Source organism: Sturnira hondurensis, unplaced genomic scaffold, assembly GCF_014824575.4.
Source record: "Sturnira hondurensis isolate 20B ecotype Veracruz unplaced genomic scaffold, ASM1482457v3 Scaffold0022910, whole genome shotgun sequence".
In the NCBI taxonomy this organism is placed as follows: domain Eukaryota; kingdom Metazoa; phylum Chordata; class Mammalia; order Chiroptera; family Phyllostomidae; genus Sturnira; species Sturnira hondurensis.
In genome coordinates, this window is record NW_028095541.1 from 1,983,078 (window position 1) to 2,004,558 (window position 21,481).

General features: G+C 40.6%; 2 protein-coding genes across 4 annotated transcripts in view; one reads left to right on the forward strand and one right to left on the reverse strand.

Moving 5' to 3' along the window:
- CENPP (centromere protein P) overlaps window positions 1-21,481 on the reverse strand; it is a 286,410-nt gene that overhangs the window by 31,927 nt on the left and 233,002 nt on the right. The gene's annotated exons all lie outside the window — the stretch shown is intronic.
- ECM2 (extracellular matrix protein 2) overlaps window positions 1-21,481 on the forward strand; it is a 70,252-nt gene that overhangs the window by 746 nt on the left and 48,025 nt on the right. The window lies entirely within an intron of this gene.

Genomic DNA, 21,481 nt, shown 5'->3' on the forward strand with positions numbered 1-21,481 from the left:
TAGGTGTCTCTACCAGCAAAGCTCCCTGTAGTTTCCAGGGCTGGTTGGCAGTTATTCTCCTCCCCTTTCAACCAACACAAGACTTTGAAGATCAAGATATGGAAGGAGGACCCCTGCAGTCCCATAGGATGCAGTCCAGACTATGCTCCCATCTGCTGGCAGGAGCACACCAACCCCAGCCCAGGCCCAGATCTGCCTTGAGAGCTATGGGCTGCCCAGCACCAGTGCCTGCCCTGGCTTTGATTTTGTTTACTATTTATCACTCTCAGGACATTTCTGTTGGGAAATACCCTGTCTGGTTTCAGAAGCTGTAACCCAGCCATGGCTAAGCCACTAAGGAGAAAAAGCTTATCTCCCTGGCAGGAGCACTGCCTCTGTTCATTTTACTTCAGCTGATGTCCACAGCATTATGAATGAGGTGAGACAAATCTTACCTGTCATTGGCTAACTGGTCATGCACTGGGGGCCAGGCAGGGTGAAGTAAAGTGGGCAGAGGTGGTGCTCCTGCCAGGGAGATAAGCTTTGTCTCCTCAGTGGCTTAGGGTCTCAAGGTCTCTCACTCAGCCTTAGCCATGGGAGGTTAGTTTCTGAAACCAGGCAGGGTGGTTCCCAAACATTTCTACTTCTTTCTCTTGAGCCCAGTTATGAACTTAAACATGTTATACTTAATCCAGCATTTGTGTTTAAAATGGTAGAGGAGGGTAGATATGGTCATTTCAGCTTACCATATTTCTCTAAGCCTCCTCATTTTACTTTTTGGTAAGAAATATTACATTTTCATTTAATCAACTAATTAATAAATGCATTGTCGGTATAAAAACCACATGGTTAAAGATAAAGTTAAATTCCCCTTGACATAACCCCAATTCTGGTCTCTACTCCTCTCTCCTCGGGGGGAATGTCTTACAGGTCTTTTCTAGAATTACGACTTGGTGGGTGCACAGAAAACAAGATGGATTGTGGAATCCACATAGGCTGCTGGTGGGAATGTATACGGTGCAATTGCTTTCGAAAACCAGTTTCTAATCAAGTTATACATATACTCACCATGTGACCCAGAAGTTCCACTGCTAAATATTTACCCAAGTAGAATAAAAAGTTATATTCACATATAAGTAGTAATATATTTATAGCAGCTTTATTATTAATCATTCATATCTGGAAACAACCCAAATGTTCTTTAGCTGGTGAGGTCCATCCATACCATGGGCCTAAATACTGATATACACACATAACACCATGGCTGACTCAAATCATGTTAAATAAAAGACACTAGACTGAAAAACCCACATATTTTCTGAGCCTGGAAATGGCAAAATTACAGGTCAGACATGAGTGGTTGCCAGGGGCTCAAGGAGGGAGAAGAGTTGTCTACAAAGGGGCATGAGGGGATTTGTTGGGATGCCGGGAGTTCTGTATCTTGATTATGGTGGTGGCCACATGACAGTATGCGTTTGTCAAAACAATTGTATGAAAATTACACCTCAACTAAAAACACTCTGCTATAAAAATAATGAATAAAATCACACTGCACCACTGTTTTTTCTTGATTTTCTCTGCTCAACAATGTGTATTGAAGAGCTTTTCCTTTGATGGTACCAAATTGCTTTTTAATGGCTAGGTAGGATTCCACCATGTGTATTAATCAAGGGTATGTCAGCCCATGAGGGAAGAGAAGATTCTCAAAGGGGATGCTATGAGGAGGGAAAAGGTGTAGGTCACCAACCAACATGTGTGCACCCTTTCTCTATCCCCACATGTACAATGTTAAAGCCACCCTACAGAGCACAATGAACAACCCCATCCAAGCTTGGGCACGAATGCCAGGACCGATGGTGCTATCCATTACAAGTCAATGGAAAGAGATTTATTATTTACATGAAGAGTCTGGAAAGTGAAGGGCACTTCCAAGCTGCTAGAGAGCAGGGGTGGGCGACCAGCTCTGGCTAGGGCTTGTATAGTTTAAACTCAATGGAGCCAAGTAGGGAGTATGCAAGCTTTCTTATCAGCTTGCCCAAATGTGAACAAAGGGGAAGAAAGAGGTTCAAGAGCTGCCAGGAATCACATCTTAAAAATGGGGTCAAACTCTTTATTAGATATCATCACTAATTTCTTGATTCTTTAAATATCATTCACACATCTCCAAAATTATCTTCCTAAAGCATGAATGTTTTCATTTTCACTATTCTCAAAAACTTAGTGATTTTGTAGAGCCTAGAATAAACGCTAAATTTCTAAAATGTGGCATTTTAGGCCCTCTGTGAAATTTCTCCAAACTTGTTCATAACCATTTTTGGACTACATCACCCCCACCCCATTGAATAACCTTCCTTCCAGAACTTCTAAAAATTCATTAAAAATTACATTTCATAGTTTACACTATTACAGTTGTACTAGTTTTTCATCCTCCACCATTCCCCCAGCTACCTCACTAATTCAGGTTATTCACACATTGTTGTCCATGTCTATGGGTCATTAATATGAGGGGGAACCCCAAAATACCCAGAATTATCTTCTGGAGGGTGGGCCCCTTGTAGTACAGGCTTCCCCCTCTAGGTAAGTGTTCCAGGAGCCCATCTGTATCAGTGTACCAGCTGCCGTGTTTTGAGAGGCTGTATTCAGCTTCATTGAATTTGTTTTGAAGAGTTCTCCAATGTATTTGCCTATTTCACGATGGATGAGTTAAGAGCACATAGGCCCAGAACACATTTAGTGTTCAGCAGTTTTTTTTATAAAGATTTTATTTATTCATTTTTAGAGAGGGAGGAAGAGAGGGAGAAAAACATCAATGTATGGTTTCCTCTCACCTGCCCCCACGGGGGACCTGGCCTGCAACCCAGGCATGTGCCATGAATGGGAATTGAACTGGTGACCCTTTGGTTTACAGGCTGGTGCTCCATCCACTGAGCCATATTAGCCAGGGCTGTTCAGTTTTTTTTTTACCAGAAATGCTGTGACTCCCATGACCTACATTCCTTATTAACCTGATCTTGCCCTGAGCAACTTCTTTCATTTCCACAGAAGAAAAAAGTCCTCAAAGGGAAACATTTTGCTGATGTGGAAGAAGTGAAACAAAAACGGCAGCAGCACTAAAAGGCAACAAAATCAATGAGTTTAAAAAGTGTTGCGAGCAATGGAAAAAAAGTCTCAATAGGTGTATTGCATCAAATGCAGAGTATGTTGAAGGTGACTGAAGTTTAAACATGTAAGAATACAGAATTATTTATAAATGAAGTCTGGGTTTTTTGGGTCTCCCCTCATATATGTCCTTAGGCCACTCTGTTCCCTATGCTGTATTTTACATCTCCATTATTATTATGTAAGTACCAGTTTGCACTTCTTAATCCCTTCACCTCTTAATCATTACCCTAAAACCCCCTCCCATCTGGCAACCATCAAAACTCTCTTTGTATCCACAATTCTACCTCTGTTCTTATTTCCTTGGTTTGGTTTTTATATTCAACTGTTGATAGATATGTATTTGTTACCATTTTATTTTTCATAATTTTGTAACATTTCATATAATAATGGTTTGGTGATGTAGTTCTCCTTTAAATTTTCTTGTCTGTTTCTTCCACCAACTCAATTCCCATTGGTTTGTGCAGGTAGAAGTTACAGGGATTTATCTTTCTGGCACTGGAACCCTAGGCTAGGGGTGACTTGTATTGGGCTGGGACTCCTCATACCCAGGATGTCCCTCCCAAATTTTTATCTACTACATGTGGATATGGGATCATCATGTTACATGTCTCTGCCACTCCTACCAGTCTGGATGGATATCGTTTACTTAATTTCTTTGTTGTTGAATTTCAATTCAAATTCAACTCAATTTCTGATAGTTCTGAGTGTTCTGTAATTTAGTTGAAATTCTGATGTGGATGTTCAAGGAGGTGAGCTATGTTTACCTATGCCACCATGTGGACCTCAAGTGGATAAGTCTTTTTAAAGAAATATTTTATTTATTTATTCTCAGAGAGAGGAGAGGGAGGGAAAAAGAGGAAGAGAAACATCAATCATTTGCCTCCCCCTCACCCCCAAAAGGGAGCTGGCATGCAACCCAGGCATGTGCTCTGACAGAGACTCTAACAGGTGACCTTTTGATCTACAAGCTGGCACCCAGTCCACTAAGCCACACCAGCCTGGGCAAGGTTTTTATTTTTTATTTTATTTTTTTAATGCACACTGTTACAACAGCTGTCACAATACAATCTAAAAATTATTTTGAATGAAGCTAAAGACAACTAAGTGCTACTGGAGTCATATTATGGAAAAAACAAATGAACTTTTTGCCAAGTCAATATTTTAAAATACTATAATTTATGCATGATATTAATCTCAACAATGATATGATTATGACCATAGTCTTCTTTACATTTTCTAGCAATTTCTTTTTTAAAATGTATTTTATTGATTACACTATTACAGTTGTCTCAATCTTTTTTTCTCCCCTTTATCCCCCTCTGCATGGAACCTTCATTACCTCCAGCATTCCTTGCCCCCTTAATTCATGTCCATGGATTGTACATATAAGTTCTTTGGCTTCTCTACTTCGTATACTATTCTTAACCTCCCCCAGTCTATTTTGTACCTACCATGCTCCTTATTTCCTGTACCTTTCCCCCCATTCTCCCTCTCCTTCTTCCCCACTGACAGCCTTCCATGAGCTTTCCATTTCTGTGATTCTGTTCCTGTTCTAGTTCTTTGTTTAGTTTTTGTTTCTTTCTTAGATTAAGTTATTGATAGCTGTGAGTTTACTGTCATTCTACTGTTCCTATTTTTATCATCTTCTTTTTCTTAGATAAGTCCCTTTAACATTTAAAAGGGCTTGGTGATGATGGACGTCCTTAACCTGATCTTATCTGGGAAGTATTTTATCTGCCCTTCTGTTCTAAATAATAATAACTTTGCTGCATAGAGCAATCTTGGATGTAGGTCCTCACCTTTCATGACTTTGAATACTTCTTCCCAGCCCCTTCTTGCCTGCAAGTTTTCTTCTGAGAAATCAGCTGATATTCTTATGGGAACTCCTTTGTAGGTAACTGTTTCCTTTTCTCTTTCTGCTTTCTAGATTCTCTCCTTATCTTTCATCTTGGGGAATGTAATTATGATGTGTCTTGGTGTGTTTCTCCTTGGATCCAATCTCTTTGGGACTTTCTGTGCTTCCTGGACTTGCATGTCTATTTCCTTTGCCAGATTGGAGAAGTTCTCTTTCACTATCTTTCCAAATAAGTTTTCAACTTCTTGCTCTTCCTGTTCTCCTTCTGGCATCCCTATGATTCAGATGTTTTAATGTTTAAAGTTGTCCTAGAGGTTCTTAAGCGTCTCCTCATTTTTTTTGAATTCTTGTTTCTTCATTCTGTTGTCATTGAATATTGATTTCTCCCTTTTGTTCCAAATTGTTAATCTGAATCTGTTTCCTTCTCTTCACTCTTAGTTACCTGTATATTTTGCTTTATTTCACTTTGTATACCCTTTACTTCTTCCTTTATTTTGCAGCCATACTCTATCATTTCTGTGAGGTTCCTCATTACCAGTGTTTTGAACTCTGAATCTGATAGGTTGTCTATTTCCTTGGCACTTAGTTCCTTTTCTGGACTTTTGAACCATTCTTTCATTTGGGCTATATTTCTTTGTCTTGGTGGACCTGTTTCATTGTGAGGGGCAGAGCTGTAGGTATTTGCTAGGGTGGGGCAACCTTCTTGGCTCCATTGTGGCACCGTATGTATGGAAGAGTTCAGAAAGAGAACAACAATGCTAGTTGCTTAGGTCTTGCTCTGCTCTCAAGAGACTGGAAATTTCTCCCCCCACCACAACTCCGAAAGGCCTTATCTTGACTGTGCTGGATCCCTAGGTTGCATGGTCTATCTTACTCCCCCATTGTTCCCTCTGGTTTTTCTGCACATGAATGTGGGGCCATCCAGTCTAACAGCCACTGCAGCTGCTGCCTAGCCCAGCTACTCTGCCAGTCACCACTCCATGTGTCCTCTCTGCCTGGCTGCCCATCTCTGCCCCTCCTACCAGCCTAGATAAAGATTTCTTCTTTAACTCCTTGGTTGTCAGACTTCATACAATTAGATTTTCTGGCATTCTGGTTGTCTTTTGTTTCTAAAATAGCTGTTTCCTTCTTTTGGTTGTGTAAGGAAGCAAAGCCTATCTATCTGCTTCTGTATCTTGGCTGGAACTCTCCATTGTGTAGCAATTTCTAAATTTTCTATTTTGCTATATTTTAAAAAAGTGTATTTTATTGATTATGCTATTGCAGTTATCCCATTTCCCCACTTCATTCCCCTCCATCCTGCACACCCTCTCCCATCCACATTCCCCTGCTTTAGTTCATGTCCATGTGCCACAAGTTCTTTAGCTTCTACATTTCCCATACTGTTCTTGCCCTCCCCCTGTCTATTTTCTACCTACCATTTATACTACTCATTCTCTGTACCTTCTCCCCCTTCTCCTCCTCTCATTCCCCCATTGCTAACCCTCCTTGTAACCTCCATTTCTGAGGTTCTGTTCCTGGTCTAGTCATTTGCTTAGTTTGTTTCTGTTTTTGTTTTAGGTGTGGTTATTAATATCTGTGAGTTTGCTGTCATTTTATTATACATGTTTTTTATCTTCTTAGATAAGTCCCTTTAACATTTCATATAATAAGGGCTTGGTGATGATGAACTCCTTGAACTTGACCTTATCTGAGAAGCACTTTATCTGTCCTTCCATTCTAAATGAAAGTTTTACTGGATAAAGCAATCTTGGCTGTAGGTCTTTGGATTTCATGACTTGGAATACTTCTTTCCAGCCCCTTCTTGCCTGTAAGGCTTCTTTTGAGAAATCAGCTGACAGTCTGATGGGAACTCCTTTGTAGGAGACTGTCCCCTTATCCCTTGATGCTTCTAAGATTCTCTCCTTCATTTTAATCTTGGCTAATGTAATTATGATGTGTTTTTGTGTGTTCCTTCTTGGGTCCAACTTCTTTGGGACTCTCTGAGCTTCCTGAACTTCCTGAAAGTCTATTTCTTTTGCCACATTAGGGAAGTTCTCCTTCATTATTTGTTGAAATAACTTTTCCACTTGTTGCTCTTCCTCTTCTGGTACCCCTATAATTTGGATGTCGTAACGTTTAAAGATGTCCTGGAGGTTCCTGAGCCTCTTCTCATTTTTTGAATTCTTGTTTCTTCATTCTTTTCTGTTTGGTTATTTCTTTCTTCCTTCTGGTCCACTCCATTGATCTGAGTCCTAGTTTTCTTCCCACCACTATTGATTTCCTGTACATTTTCCTTCATTTCACTTAGTGTAGCCTTCATTTCTTCATCTAATTTGCGACCAAATTCAATCAATTTTGTGATCATCCTGCTCACTAGTGCTTTGAACTGTGCATCTGATAGGTTGGCTATCTCTTGATCACTTAGTTATATTTGCTGTGGGGCTTTGATCTGTTCTTCTGTTTGAGCCATATGCTTTGGTCTGTTCATGCCTTTTATGTATGAGGGGCGGAGCCTTAGGTGTTTGCCCAGACTGGGCAACCCAGTGGCTGTGCTATGATGCTGTATGTGGGGCAAGGGCCCGAGAGGGAACAATGGTGCTTGCTCTGCTCTCTCTCAGATTTTGGTTCCCTCTGCTGCTTCCCCCAAGCAAATTGGGCCCTTCTGGTGCTGATTCCCGTGTGGATGGGTTTTTGTATGTTCTAGGACCCTTTGGGTTTCTCCAATGAACTGTCCTGTGAAGCTGGGAGTCTCTCCTGGCAACTTAACCCCTACAGGTGTTTTCAATTGGTGTTTTGAGGCTTTATTTTCCGTGCTGGGGCCCTGGGTTGTGCAGTCTGTGTCACTCCCCAGTTTCCCCTAGTTTATCTGTGTGCAAATGTGGGACCACCCAGTTCCACAAGCCACCTTGTGCACCAAGGCCCTCCACAATCCACCACCTCGCCGGGTCCACCAGCCTCCACATTTTTTGCTGCAACTCCTCTCCGCCCAGCCGCCTAACTTGCCCCTCCTACAGGACTGGATGATTTGTCTACTTTAACTCCTTGGTTGTCAGACTTCCTTACAGCTCAATTTTTTTTTGTCGGTACTGGTTGTTATTTTGCTTCTAAATTCTTGTTGTCTTTATTTTGGTTGTGTGAGGAGGCACAGTGTGTCTGTCCATGCATCCCTCTTGGCCGGAAGTTCTTGACACTATAGTTTTTAAGAATGAAAAAGAAATACTAAATATGGTTTTCTTTGCACAAAACTTCTTCCCTAATGTAAGTGCTCTAGAACTCTTGTTAAAACAGGTTGGTTTGGATAAGCATAACAATATCTTGGCTGTATGGACATAATATAAATTCATATCTGCACTCAAGCCTAAGTATAAATAATCAGCTATAAAAAAGCAGGGATGGAGCCCTGGCTGGTGTGGCTCAGTGGATTGAGCACGGGCCTGGAAACCACATGGTCGCGGTTCGATTCCCAGTTAGGGCACATGCCTGGGTTGCAGGCCAGTTCCCGGTGGGGGATTCACGAGAGGCAACCATTCATTGATGTTTCTCTCCTTCTCTCCTTCCTTTCCCCTCTAAAGATAAATAAATAGAATCTTTTTTAAAAAAGCAGAGATGGAACTAAATTTTAAAACCAGCCAGTAAAATCAATATTTAGGTAAATTTTGCATTTCTGCATTTCCAAGAATTACCTACAATGCGGAATAAAGAAGAAAAAGCAAGTTTGAGGGTAGACAGTATACCTTGTTCTTCAGGATGTGCTGAAGCAGTGCTTGGGAGAGATCCAAGCCAAACTGACCAAATGGAAACTGGCAAATTGAGTACAGAGTTCAGATACAATTGAGAGCTTAAAATAGATCTGTAGCTCATTGACATATGTTAAAGTAATGTGATTAGTGTTTGTTTGCGTTTGCTTAATGAATGAACAAGATCATGAGAAAGAAAAAGAATGGGAACATCAATACTTACAATGTCAACAAGGGGGATGAGAAATAAAAGCTGAAGAGAAAGAAGGGAGAGCAGATTGAGTTGCAAAGATATGGCGATCAATAAGAAAATGACAAAAAAAGAAGGCTGATTAGATGTTGTCAGACACCATTGGGATGTTTGAGATGGTGCTTTAATACAGACAAAAATACTGCAGCAAAACTGTAGAATAATAATAATGGGAGGTGAATGTGTGGAAGCATTTCCTAGAGATTACTTTTTTCAAGAAATTAAGTAGCGAGCCCTGGCTGCTGTTGCTACGTGTATTGAGCACTGGCCTGTGAACCAAAGGGTCACAGGTTCAATTCCCAGGCAGGGCACATGCCTGGGTTGCTGGCCAGGTCCCCACTAGGGAGCACATGAGAGGCAACCACACATTGATGTTTCTCTCTCTCTTTCTTTCTTCCTTCCCCTCTGTTTAAAAATAAATAAGATCTTAAAAAAAAAGAAATTAAGTAGCAAATGGGATGAAGAAATAGATGGTGGTTTGAGTACAGCCAAACAGGACACAGGAAGATTCTTTTTGGCTGACAGAAGATTGAGTATATTAGCAGGCAAAGAGGGACAAATTAAGATTATGCAAACTGCCATGCTCCTAGTTCAAGGACAAGCCCTGTGGACAAGCCCTGAATGATGTGGCTTGGTTGGCTGGTCATCATCCCACAAAGTCAGAAGTCAAAGGATGGATTTCTGGTCAGGGCCCATGCCTGAGTTGTGAGTTTGGTCCCCATCAGGGTGTGTACGGGAGGCAACTGATTGATGCTTCCTTTTCTTTCTCCCTCCCTTCCCCTCTTTTAAAAAATATATAAATACATTCTTTTTTTTAAAAGGATGTTGTGGACAGGCTCCACCATGATCCCTCTAAATTGCAGCCTGCCACCATTTAACACCTGGTGTTCAATGTCACTCTCTCAACACAATCAAGTCATTCAAGTATGTCATGAGTCAAAAAGGTTGGACACCTGGANGGACAAGCCCTGTGGACAAGCCCTGAATGATGTGGCTTGGTTGGCTGGTCATCATCCCACAAAGTCAGAAGTCAAAGGATGGATTTCTGGTCAGGGCCCATGCCTGAGTTGTGAGTTTGGTCCCCATCAGGGTGTGTACGGGAGGCAACTGATTGATGCTTCCTTTTCTTTCTCCCTCCCTTCCCCTCTTTAAAAAATATATATAAATACATTCTTTTTTTTAAAAGGATGTTGTGGACAGGCTCCACCATGATCCCTCTAAATTGCAGCCTGCCACCATTTAACACCTGGTGTCCAATGTCACTCTCTCAACACAATCAAGTCATTCAAGTATGTCATGAGTCAAAAAGGTTGGACACCTGGAAGGTGTGAATTCATATCCAAGACCAGACTGGTAAACTTAAGGGTCTCCTCCTGACCCATGAACAAGTTTATGAAGATGTTCTCTTTAGTCAACAGAGAACCTACTTGCTTCTCACATGTTTATTTGCTGTACATTTTATATCCCTCCAAAAGATTATTTCAGAAGTTTCCTTGATTTTTGTTATAATTATGATAGTGTTTCCCTTATCTGAAGAGCTAAGTTTATTTAAAAATATAGGACATCACATTTACCTTCATGTGTGTCTCAAGGACATCATTTTGGGGAGTTGAGCTGCAGCACAATGAGACTATCACATCCAAGTCCTTACCATATTCTATAGAGTTCTCTACCCCAGAACACTATGCTTACCACTCATGACAATTCCTGGCTTCCATTCCCACTCCCACACTTAGACCTGGACAAGAGGGAGTCTCTGAACTATGCTCCATGCTGCCTTCTTCTGGTCATTCCACTCCCCACTAAACAAGGTGCCCACTAACTCTCACAGCAAGTGCATCCCCCTCAAGGTCATATTCTGAGTACATAACACCCCAGAGGTCCCTGCCCAAGTGGCTTAGTTTCTAGGGCTGGCTCTGTGGCCCTGAGGAAACAACACAGTGTTAGGTGAGCAAACCCTAGGCCCAAAGGGTTTGCTTGTATGGGGTTGAGAAGAAACTCGGAATTGTGGGCTAGGTGCCAACACAAGCAGCTCATAGCTTGGGACAGCACACAGTATGGGTTACTACTGTTACAGAAGGGAGTAACTGCTCCTTCTGAGCCATTGTGTTTGATCCCAGATTTTCAGGTTATTATAAAGGATACTTGTCAAGGTGAGATCATGGAACTCCAGGATATTTACTTAACTGTTTGCTAACTTGATTAATAACTTGGGCACATGTGGACTATTATATGTGAACCTTCAAATGTACTCTTGCCTCAACCCTTTCTTCCTTTCCATCCTCCCAGACTGAATGTTCCTGCAATAGGACAAGAAATCAAACAAAGCTGAAATGAAGAAATGACAAGGCCTCAGGAACATATGCTATGTCAAATGTCATCTATCACACTTAATTCTCAAAAAACAAGGAACTATTCTACTTCACTAGATTGGTTCCTCTTATCAACACTTCAGCACCCTGACATCTTCAAGCCACCCTATTTGTTCATTAGAGTTTGTCCCTACAGCCAGGTGTAATGCAGAGGAGCCAATGGATGTGTCCACTGCCTGATAGGCTCAGTGTGGAGATTCAGGGTCTGTTCCAGACATGTGGAACTTCAAGGGAGGGCTGTGGACTGGATAACCCATGGACAAAAAACCCGACATAGAACCCACTTCTGACAGTCCACATGGGCCATTTTACTAAGCCTTCCCCTGATCAAACTCTGCTCAGGGTGTGAGAGAAGTTGCACCCCACACCTGGCGTATCTTGCAGAGCCTAAATCAAGCAGCCAAATGTGAACAAGTCCTTGGTGCTTTCTTTCCACTGCTTTATTGTTCACCTTTATGTCATCACCAAACTGTGTTAATTACTATGGTTACTTATAATAGGAGTTAATATTTAAGACAGAAATTCCTTTAGGCTTGTTTTTTTTCTTTTTCTAGCAATGGGTTGGCTATTCTCTGGCCTTTGTGTTTCCATATATATTTAGAATTTGTCAAATTCTAGCAAAAAACAAGCAATGTACAAACTGTTAGGATTTAAAAAAAGATTTTATTTATTTATTTTTAGAGAGGAGACAACAGAAGGAGAAGAAGAGGTACACAAACATTGATTAGCCACCTCTTGCACACCCCTAAGCGGTGACCCAGCCTACAACCCAGACAAGTGCCCTGACCTGGAATTGAACCTGTGACCTTTCAGTTTTTGAGATGATGCCAAACCCACTGAGCCACACCAATCAAGGCTAAAGTGTTAGAATTATGATTGAAATTGCTATCAAATTGGATCAATTTAAGCAGAAATGCTATCTTTGCAATCCTGAGCATTCCCTTCCCCTGTATAGTCTAATTTCGCTCAACATTTTCTCTTAAGTTATCTTGCTCATCTTTGGTTAGATTATACCTATGCATTTGATATATTTTAAAATATCCTTGATACTTAAAATACATCTTTTCCTTGATTTCATTCTCTAACTGTAGAAAAATACAATTGATTTTTGTATGTTGTATATCAAAAAACTCTTTAGATGGTTTTAATAATTTATCTGAAAGCTATTTCAGATTTCCTATCTATACAACCATAAATGTAAAACTAAGAAAAATTTACAATTTTGTTCTTACACTTTTTTTTCTTTTTCTTGCTTCACTGCACTGGCTAGAAGCTATTGTGGGTCTGCTTATCTTGTTCCCAGAAAGGGAACTATTTCAATATTTCACCATTGAGTATTTTTTAGTAACAGCTTTACTGAAATAGAATTTAAATACCATAAAGTTCACCCTTTTAAAGTATACAATTCAGGGGTCTTTAATATATTCATACTTGAGAGCTATCACCACTAGCTATTTGGGGAACATTTTGATCACCCATAAGGAAACCCCATATCCATTAGCAGTAACACCCCACCCTGCTGCAACTCCCACCGGCCTCACCCAACAACCACCCATCTGCTTTACTCCTCTGTAGATTTGCCTGTTCTGGACATTTCATAAATGGAATCATACAGTATGTGCTCCTTGTGACTGGCTTCATGCACTGAGCATAATGCTTTTGAGGTTCATCATGTTGTGACATGTTTCAACACTTTATTGTTGAATACTATTCCACATTTTATTTATCCATTTACCAGCTAATGAGCATTTGAGCTGCTATGAATAGTGTAGCTATAAAGTCCAAAATCTATGTACAAGTTTTCATGTGGCTATGTTTCCACTTCTCTAGGGTCTATAGGTAGGAGTGGAAGAATGTTGTTTTCTGTAGATACTGTCAGACTTCAGAGTTCTCTTCTTATTCTAGTGTGGTAAAAGCCTGCCTGCTCTCTCTCCCTCCTTCCTGTATTCCCCTTTCTTTCTTCTTTCCTTCTTCTTTATTTTTTTTTTAAAGGTTTTTTATTTATTTATTTATCTTTAGAGGGGAAGGAGAGAGGGAGAGAAACATCAATGTATGGTTGCCTTTCGTGCGTTCCCTGCTGGGAGCTGGCCTGCAGGGANGATACTGTCAGACTTCAGAGTTCTCTTCTTATTCTAGTGTGGTAAAAGCCTGCCTGCTCTCTCTCCCTCCTTCCTGTATTCCCCTTTCTTTCTTCTTTCCTTCTTCTTTAAACATTAAGATAATCATATAATGTTTGAAATGATTATATGAAATCATTATATGAAATAATTATAATGATTACATGAAATCATATAATCATTTCATCCTTAAATCAACCAGGTATTTATTGAATAAACCCAAGGTAGTTATGATGCATTATCCTAGGTATGTATAGTTGATTTGGTTTTTTTCAAAATCTACATTCATCAGTGAGACTGAGCTATAATTGTCCTTTCTTGTATTGTCCTTGACAATTTATAGGACAGTCACACTGGCCTTAATAAGGCAGGAGATAGTCAGAAGTGAGAAAACTCTGGAGGTGTCTGTACTAAGACAAAAGACATGGATACAGAAAGGAAACCCTGTACTAAGAGCAGTTCCCCAGGAATGGGAAAACTCCAGAGGTGCCCCAGTGCTAAAACAAAACACACTACAGGATAGGGACCCTATTATAAGACCCATTGTCCCTGCTTTCTAGAAAAGCAATGAATCATGGTGAATCATGACTGCACCTGTGCAAAAAAATGCTACATGATCCCTGCCTCATTATAATAGCATTGTAATAAATTAGCATTGTGGGACCTCCTCCTGTGGTGGGCAATCAAGGAAAATCATGGGAGGACTTCCGCCAAGATGGAGGCATAGGTGGAAACACTGTGCCTTCTTCCACAACCAAGCCTGAATACAACAAAGGTTTGGAGAACTAGGACACACCCAAAGACCAGAAAACGGAATTATACGGAAGTCCGACAACTATGAATTGTTCAACGGGGACGGTAAGAGAGGTGGAGCCAGCAGCGGAGCTGGGTCAGGCAGGACAGATCCCCCGACCTAGGCGCGCAGGCAGCCCGGAACCAGTCAGGGTGTGGGGCAGACTGACCGCGGTCGCACATTCGCATACAGTGAGACAGACCACACAGGCCCCAGGGGGCGAACCCAGTGGTGGAGGGCTGACGGCGGTGGCACATTCGAGTGCAGTGGAACGAAACGCATGGGCCTGGTGACGGTGGTGGCTGCAGCACCGGTGGGGGCCACGGCGGCAGGCGGCAGACGGCAGACGGGAAGCCATTGTCCCTCTTTGACCCCACCCCCACATACAACGTCACAACCCAGCTACTTAGTTGCCCTGCTCTAGTGAACACTTTAGGGCTCTGATCCTGCTATGGAACAGGCACCAACAACCCGAAAGATGGCGCAAGAAGAACTCAAAGTCCCAGAGCCAATAACTCTAAGCGACCGAGAAATTGCCAGCCTCTCAGAAGCACAATTCAAGACACTATTTATCAGGATGCTCACAGAACTGGTAGATTATAGTCACAAATTAGAGGAACATAGTCACAAATTAGAGGAACATCTGAAGGCTAAACTAATTGAAATGAAGGGAGATGCACAGGAAAACAATAGTGATGGAAAGGAAACTGGGACTCAAATCAATGGAATGGACCAGAAGGAAGAACAAAACATCCCACCAGAAAGGAATGAAGAACTGAGAATTCAAAAAAATGAGGAGAGGCTTAGGAACCTCCAGGACATCTTTAAACATTCCAACATCCGAATTATAGGGGTACCAGAAGGGAGAAAGAAACAGCCACGAGTGGAAAACTTATTTGAACAAATAATAAAGGAGAACTTCCCCAGTCTGGCAAAGGAAATAGACTTCCAGGAAATCCAGGAAGCTCAGAGAGTCCCAGAGAAGTTGGACCCAAGAAGGAACACACCAAGGCACATCATCATTACATTAGCCAAGACCAAAATGAAGGAGAGAATCCTAGAAGCAGCGAGAGATAAGGGGACAGTCATCTATAAAGGAGTACCCATCAGACTGTCAGTGGATTTCTCAAAAGAGACCTTACAGGCAAGAAGGGGCTGGAAAGAAGTATTCCAAGTCATGAAATCCAAAGACCTACAGCCAAGATTGCTCTATCCAGCAAAACTTTCATTTAGAATGGAAGGACAGATAAAGTGCTTCTCAGATAAGGTCAAGTTCAAGGAGTTCATCATCACCAAGCCCTTATTATATGAAATGCTAAAGGGACTTATATAAGAAAAAGAAGATGAAAAATGTTAACAGTGAAAGGACAGCAAACTCACATTTATCAACAACCACACCTAAAACAAAAGCAAACCAAGAGGACAGCTAGATCAGGAGTGGAACCATAGAAATGAAGAACACATGGAGGGTTAGAAACAGGGGGGTGGGAGGGGGAGAAGGGGGGAGAAGGCACAGAAAATAGCATAGAGGGTAGGTAGAAAATAGATAGGGGGAGGGCGAGAATAGTGGGGGAAATATAGAATCTAAAGAACTTGAGACACATGGTTATAAACTAAGGGGGGGAGAATGGTGGGGGAGGGAGTGTGCAGGTGGAGGGGAATGAAGGGGGGAATAAAACAACTGTAATGGTATAATCATCAAAATATATTTTTTAAAAAAAGGAAAATCATGGGAGACTGCATGTGCAGTAGCTTAAAAGTAATAGACCTTACTTTGCCATATATAATGTGTACTCTTTTGCCCACACTTTTGAGGGAAAACTAAGGATGTGCATTATACATGGGTATAATGATTACATAGCATGGGTTTAATAATGGGTATAATAATCCCCTGTATAATGCTCACAAAAACATGGGTGAACATTATACATGTCAAACTATGGTAACTACTTGTACATGCACAATAAAAGTCCCCCCAAACTAGCCAGGAAATATCCTCCCTATAAGAATAGAATCCCTCCTGCCACTGAGTTTCAATTTCTGCTCAGAGCTGACCTGCTCCCATGTTCTGTAGAGTGTACTAATGCTTAGTAAGTCTGCTCTCTCTCTCTTTCTGCTGTAAACTCTCTGTGTGTTCAGTCCCATTCACTGTTTGCGATCACTAAGAACCTGGTTATCTGTGCCCACCTGTGACAGTAACAGATTCTTGACAGAATTTGCTAATAAATAATACAGGCCTATGATATTCTTTGTGGAAAGGATTGAAATTATGAATTCAGTTTCCTTAATAGTTAGAGATAATTCAGATTTTCTATTTTCTTCTTCTGACAGTTTTATTAAATTGTATTTTTTGAGAAATTATATCATATAAATTTTCTGGCATAGTTATTCATAATATCATCTTATTTTCTTTTAAATGTTTCAGAATGTGTAGTGAGCAAGTTTTCTAACCCGTGCTTTTTCCTACTTCCCCATATAAGTCTTGCTAAAATTTTTATTAGTTTTTTAAATCCAGCTTTTAGCCATGTTGATCTTGTCAGCTGTGTAAAGGTTTTCATTGATATTTTTGCTCTTTAATATTTCTAGTAAACACTCCCAAGGCAAAAAGCTGCTCATGGGGTCTCTTAAGTCAGGGCCCAGTGAGTTGTCCCTAATGATTTAAAAATATTTTTATAGTGATCTAACTTTTTTAGTTGTCTTTGATGAGAAGGTTGGTATAATAAACCAATTTGCCAATATTAGAAATAGAAAGCTGAAAATTTTAACTGTGTACTTTAAAAATTTATGCAACTTAACATGTATTACCTATTCCAAAATATAAAAATAATCTACAAAATAAAATGGCAGGGAAATGGGCATTTTACACATTTTCTGGTGAGAGTATATATTACTAAAATCTTTTTGGAAGCAATTGGGAAACATGAACCCTAACTCAAAAAGGGTATATAACCCAAATGTCCACTGATAGAGGGATGGCATATTTTATACATCAGTACTCCACTTAAATGTTAGCATTCCTTTAAGAGGGCAAAGAAAGCAAATGCCATACTTCAGTGCAAATTAGCTGAAAAGAAGTTTGACTATCACAAGAGGTGGCGATTCAGGCAGAATATGTAGGACTCCCATTTCTGAGAGGGGCGCTACTTAAAATTTCTAATATCTGGCTTTATCTGGGTATTATCTACAAAGTTGTCATATGGAAAGCAACTACGCCCTTAAAAGAAAGCTAATTCCTGGGTGCTCTATACCACTGAGGTAAAGATACTTCACTTAAACACATTCTGGAGCTGAAACCTGCACTGGCTGCCTTGTGGCCTGGGTACGGACGACCTGCTCACATCCTGTTTGGTGACCAAAATAAACTCTGCAGAGATGCCAGAGCTGAGTTTCAGGACATAGCTACCTCTGTAACAAAAATAATAATAATAATTAAAAAAATAAAATAAAATAAAGAAGGGGAACTCTCTAATACCAGCATTTTCCATGTACTACTTTTGTTAATATGGTTTCTGAGGAAGAAGTCATGTTAACAGTCCATCCAAACACAAAAATTTACAGCAGGTATCTCAAACTATACAATGTGACCCTCTGCAACCTTGTAAAATCAGGGCATGGTGACTGCTGCTACTCCTCTATGCTGCTACTTTAACTTACTTTTTTTCTAATTTTTTAATTTCTCTTTAAAAAGTTACTAGTTTTCGGCCCTGGCTGGTGTAGCTCAGTGGATTGAGCGCGGGCCTGCGAACCAGACGATCGCGGTTCCATTCCCAGTCAGGGCACATGCCTGGGTTGCAGGCCAGTTCCCGGCAGGGGACACACCAGAGGCAACCATACATTGATATTTCTCTCTCTCTCTCCTTCCCTTCCCCTCTAATGATAAATAAATAAAATCTTTTTAAAAAGTTACTAGTTTTCTGATCATAAAAAGCTCAAAACATAAAAATATAGATTTACATAGTGAATTCCCCCCATAATTCTATCACTAAGATAACCACTATTAACAGCTTGTTGCTTAATCCTTCCAACCCTTTTCTAGTAAGGTGCTAAACTGTATATATTAAAAGAAGGCAAGGTAATAGCACATGTACAGTTTGAAATTTCTTTTTTCCTCTTGGTATAGTGTGGATAACTTTGCATGTGTGTATAAGAGAGTTACTTCAGTCTCTCTCCATAGATTTATGGAAGCCCTTTGTTTCATATGCATATACAACTGGGTGAATTCCTTCGCTTTTCCATAGTTACAATGCTTCAAAATGCTTTTGTACAGGCATACCTGTGCTGAGAGAGAGATGTTTCTATAATGGATTCCTAGAAGTGAAAGGCTGGCATGCAGTATGACTGTTTTTAAGCTGCCCTCAAAGAAATAAGAGTTTCTCTTTGCCCTAAACACTGCATGTCTGCAACATTTTTTTCCTCCTCACGCAATATATGTATTTTAAATCAGGCCATATTTTCTAAACGCTATTTTATATAAGACCAGTTTCATATTCACAGCAAAATTGAGAGGAAGGTACGGGGGTTTCTCATACATCTTTGGTTTCCCTTTTATCTCCAGTTTCCCTTCCAACCTTCCTCATTATCAATATCCCCCACCACCATAATAGTGCATTTATTACAACTGTTGAACCGACACTGACACATCACAATCACCCACGTTCACAGTTACTTTAAGGTTCGCTCTGGGTATTATGCATCGTGTGGGTTTAGACAACTGTATAGTTACATGTATCTATCATTAAAATATCATACAGAATATTTTCACTGCCCTAAAAATCCTCTGTGCTCTACCTATCACCCCTCCCTCTCCCCAAACCCTGGGAATCTCTGATCTCAGACAATCTCTGAATGTCTCCAAATTTTGCCTTTTCCAGAATGTCATACAGTTGGAACAGTATGTAGTCTTTTAAGACTGGCTTCTTTCATTTAGGAATATGCAGTTCAGGTTCCTCCATGTCTTTTCATGGCTTGATAGCCCATTTCTTTTTATCACTGAATAATATTCCATTTTCTGGATGTACAACAGTTTATCCATGTACCTACTGAAAGACACCTTGATTGTTTCTAAGTTTTGGTGATTATAGATAAAGCTGCTTTAAACATCTGTAAAGGTCTAAACCTGTGTACAGGTTTTTGTGTGGACATAAGTTTTCAACCCATTTTGTAGACATAAAACTTATGTCCATACAACCCATTTTGTGTGGACATAAATTTTGGTAAATACCAAGGAATGTGATTGCTGTGTTGTAGGGTAAGAGGATGTTTAGTTTTTTAGGAAATTGCCAATTTCTCTTCCAAAGTGGCTGCACTGTTTTTCATTCCCACCAGAAATGAGTAACAGTTCCTATTATTTCACATTCTCACTAGCATTTGGTTTTGTCAGTGTTTGGATTTCTATAATTCTAGTAGGTGTATAGTGGCACCTCATTGTTAATTTGGTCTCCAACTAAGATTGTAGAATACATTATAGAAACACATCTTTCTCAGCACAGGTATGCCTGTACAAAAGGATTTTCAAGCACTGTAACCATGAAATAAAGAAGGGATTCTCCCAGGTGTATATTCATTTGGTTCTTACCCTTTCTGATTGTATGTATGTATTTTGGCAGGGAGAGGTAAGGACGATTCTTATTTTTAATGTTGGATTCTTATTACCAAACATTTGGTAATACTGAGCCACCTCCTTATGACTGAGAGTGCAGGGTTAATATACCGACCATAAGCTCTGAACAGGTGGGTGGAGATGTCCTGCGCTTGTACTGTGTTGTACTGTAGTGAGTTTGGTTTTTGAACACTGGGCCTTCCTGTTCCAGCAGCCACCTAAGAACAAGCGAATGAAAACATGGGTTCAATTTGGAGGCAAATGCCTAATACTTGGGAAGTGGCTATGGAGTATGGAAGGGTACCCTGGCCTTCCTGGTTCCAGTCTTTCTAGTTTAAAACTGAGGAGGTCAGACCATGTTGCTACACGTGTGAAGCCTGAGGGTCAATAAAGGCATAGAAATCCCCACACTTGCATTTCCTACAGTGGAGAGAGTAGCCTTTTCAGCATTTTCAGGTCCTTCTGCTTAGGAGTGTGGTGGAAGCTGATGAAGGGGCTGTGTTGATGTCTTTGAAGGCATATCGTCAGAATGCAGACTTGACTCCTGAGCAATATCCTCACCTGAGAAAAGAACCCAGAGTAGCAGCAAGAAAACATGGATGCTTCTCAGAGCCTCCTCTGCATTGTCTTTCTCCTGGATCACTGAGGACACAAACAATTCTCACCATGAATTAATGACCTTCCCTTACCGAGAATATCCCTGTTCTGACAGATTAACCTGGGAAGGCACCCATGTCCAGCATCCCTGTTGAGATGGCCTCAAAGGCTTGGGTATTGGTGAAAAAAGGAAATTTTACAAGAATCTTGGACTTCTGGCCAAGATAGAGGCATAGTTAGATACACTTTGCCTCCTCATATAACCAAAAGAAGGACAACAAAAAATTTAAAAACAAAAAATAACCAGAACTGCCAGAAAATCGAACTGTATTAAAGTCTGACAACCAAGGAGTTAAAGAAAAAAACCATTTATTCGGACTGGTAGGAGGGGCACAGATGGGCAGCCGAGGAAGAGGGGACTCATAGCAAGGCAGTGGCTGGAGTACCAGGCAGGCAAGGCAGCAGCTGGCAGAGTGGGCGGTCCCATGTTTGTGTGCAGATAAGCTGGGAAGAACAGCTGGGGAGTGAGACAGACTGTACAATCCATGGTTCCAGTGCGGGAAAAAAGTGTGTCAAAACCTCTGGTTGTGAAGGTCTCCAGGGATTGTCCCAGTGACAGAGATTCCCAACCTCACAGGAGAGTGTGATGGAGAGACCCACAGGGGTCTCCAACACAAACAAAACTACTGATCCAAGAATCATCAAAAATTGAACTTATGTAAGAAAAAGAAGATAAAAAATATGATCAGTAAAATGACAACAAACTCACAACTATCAACAACTGTACCTAAAACAAAAACAAAAACAAAAACAAACTAAGCAAACAACTAGAACAGGAACAGATTCACAGAAATGGAGATCACATACAGAGTTATCAGGGGAGGTGGGAGAATAGGGGGGAATGTACAGGGAATAAGTAGAATAAATGGTAGGTACAAAATAGACAGGGGGAGGGTAAGAACAGTTTGCGAAATAGAGAAGCTGAAGAACTTATATGCATGAGCCATGGACATGAACTAAGGTGGGAAAATACTGGTG